Here is a 3,294-nt window from a genome sequence, read left to right as displayed (position 1 = left end):
TGGATTGGGCAGAGAGGGAGAGAGAGGCGGCGGCGGGCTGGGTGAGGAGGTGCGGATCCGGCGATGTGGGGGCGGTGAGGTCGGGGCGGTGGGTGAGGAGGAAGGGTTGCTGCGCAGGAGAGGACTGATCGGGAGGGGGGCGGCGGCGCGGAGATGGGAGGAAGGCTGCGACGGGAGGATCGATCTGAGCTAGGGTTTGGGCTGCGGGTGGGGAATCTCTTTTTGTTTTCTTTTTTTCTTTTTTCTGTAGAAAGATGGATGGATGGATGGATGGATGGACGCCATGTCATCAATCCGTGGGAAGTGTTCTGATTGGTTTGGAAAATTAATGGTTTAAAATAGTTTTAAAGTATTAAAAATAAAGGGATTTTGTGAAGTAGCTATCAAAAATATTTTTCAAAAGGGCACCACACAAATTTTCACTAGAGTTAGACCACATTTTATGGATAAGGGCCAATTTGTATGCATTTCTGATCTTTCTAACTATTTTTAATCATTTTTCGAGTGGCAAAAATGGGTTTTTTGTGAAGAACCTACCAAATATTTGTTGCAAAATTGGACTCCATCAATTTTCTAAAATACTACATCATATTTAATATACAATTGACTAAATGGTTGGGTGTCAAAAGTTTTGATCCACCTCTTGTGAAAAAAACAAATTTTCGCCGGTTCAGATGGAAACGAGTCAAATTTGAACTGCAGATGCCTTATAGTTTGCTCTTTATTTTTCCCAAAAATCATTTCTAGGTACAAAAGTATCTATTTAATCAAAGAAACACCAAAATTTTTCCAAGATTCAACCACTAGCTAGGAACGGTTATTCCCGCCGTTTTGACCGCATTTTGAAACGGGCATAAAAAATTAAAAAAATCAAAAAATTGGGAAACCTTTGCATTGTGTCATTATATGTGGCCAAGTTCCCAGGAAAAATAACAAACTTGTAATATGGCAATTATTTTAAAAAAGTGTTCTCACAAACGAGCTATCACGTGTGGAGATCAATGGCTTTCAAGCCAAATGATCAATCTTATGGCCACATTCATGGCATAGTTTGTTCAAATGATCTCATATTGTGCACAATGGTGCATATTGGAATGGCAAACTATGTTGCCTAAGGAAGTTTTCATTTTCTTTGGACGAAAAAACCATTTTCCATTTTTCGAGTGCCCCAAATGAGGTTTTTTTGTGAAGGACCTACCAAATAATTCTTGCAAAATTGGACCAAATCATTTTTCTAAAATACTAGACCATATTTAATGCACAATTGATCAAATAGTTGGGTTTAAAAAGTTTTGATCCACCTCTGGTGAAAAAGATAAATTTCCGCTGATTCAGCTAGAAGCGGGTCAAATTTGAACTGCAGCTGCCTTATAGTTTGCTCTTTATTTTTTTGCAAAAATCATTTCTAGGTACATAAGTATCTATTTAATCATAGAAACATCAAAATCTTTCCAAGATTCAACCACTAGCTAGGAACGGTCAAGCCCGCCGTTTTGACTGCATTTTGAAACGGGCATAAAAAATTCAAAAAAAATCAAAAAATTGGAAAACCTTCGCATTGTGTCATTATATGTGACCAAGTTTCCAGGAAAAATAATAAACTTGTAATACAGAAATTATTTAAAAAAAATGTTCTCAAAAATGAGCTATCATGCGTGAAGATTCATGACTTTCAAGCCAAATGATCAATCTTATGGCCTCATTCATGTCATAGTTTGTCCAAATTATCTCATATTGTGTAAAAGGGTGAATCTTGGAATGGCAAACAATGTTGCCTAAGAAAATTTTCATTTTCTGTGCACGGAAAATTCATTTTCCATTTTCCGAGTGCGTGAAATGAGTTTTTTTGTGAAGGACCTACCATATATTTGTTGCAAAATTAGACCAAATCAATTTTATAAAATACTAGGCCATATTTAATTCACAATTCACAAAATGGTTGGGTGTCAAAAGTTTTGATCCACCTCTGGTGAAAAAGACAAATTCTCGCCGATTCAGTAGGAAGCGGGTCAAATTTGAACTGCAGCTGCCTCATAGTTTGGTATTTATTTTTTCAAAAAATCATTTCTAGTTACATAAGTACCTATTTAATCATAAATACATGGTTTGGTGGTGATACGTCGAGGTTTGGACGGTGGTCGAGGGCCCCAACTCTAGAGCGCGTAAACTCGCATGCCCGCCGCGTGGTCACCGCGTGACTGTGGTGTTGCCATGTGTTCCGGATGGCCTAGGCATGTCTAGTGGGTTGGGCACTCCCCAGGTAGGTGCTAGGAAAAAATCACAACATAAGATTCTCACGAGGAGACCGATCGATACTCAAACATGAATAAGCAGCCAAGTGTTTGATTAGCGGTACAGAAAATGCACATGGCTAATGGGCGTGAGTTTTGGCTGAGGATGATCAGTTACTAAGAAGACCGTCTTCACAAATTTTCAGCTCAAAAGAAGGAGCGTAGGTGGTACTTGCTTTGCAAAGTACCACACTGGACATAAATACGAATGTTGAAGCTGGGCTCAAAATAATGAATGGATTGAGCTGGCATTTGGTGGAGCATGGTTATTTGGGCATAGGAATGCACTGTAGAAAATGGATACCATTTGGACATGCCAAAGTGGTACTTCCTTCACAAAGTGTTTTTCTAAACAGAATAGGAAAATGAATAGGTTTTTTACATATTTAACGAAGATATGACCCAAAGAATTTATGAGATTTTTTTGGAAATGACAGAAATATAGGTTGCTTCATAACCTAGGGCAAAAACTGCCACATGGACATGACACATATGCAAAACTGATGAGGTGACACCTAGTCATAGCAACCCACCACAATTTACAAGGTTATGACCATCTATATTGGTCATGATCAGCTAGAAATAAGGCAGCGGAGCAGTGCTATCTGCTTTATGACCATTTCGTGTAAGGAAATTACGACCTTTCTGACCAAAATGGTCGTTATAATTTAGGGTTTGGAGCCTCCCGAACAGCTTTTGACCAATTGGTCTAAAATGGTCATAGATCTATGACCGATTCTTCCAGGGTCACTGACAGAAGGTCACTAGTTGACATATTTCTTGTAGTGTGTCCGCCCCCCTCGGTGGCACAACGACCATTCTCCTCCCTTCCCCTCCATACTCGTTCCCCCGGCCTCGACGCCCTCGCCGCCACCACCCATTTCTAGCCGCAACGACATCACCCTGGCGCCGCCACCGCATGCACCAAATTTCCCACCGCATCCATCAACTTCTCCGCCGCTACCGCATCCATCGAGGCCGGCGTTTGTGCCTGCTCATCACC

Source organism: Triticum dicoccoides, chromosome 7A (genome assembly GCF_002162155.2).
Source record: "Triticum dicoccoides isolate Atlit2015 ecotype Zavitan chromosome 7A, WEW_v2.0, whole genome shotgun sequence".
Taxonomy (NCBI): Eukaryota; Viridiplantae; Streptophyta; class Magnoliopsida; order Poales; family Poaceae; genus Triticum; species Triticum dicoccoides.
The sequence above is the reverse complement of the archived record's forward strand: the minus strand, read 5'-3'. Positions refer to the sequence as shown.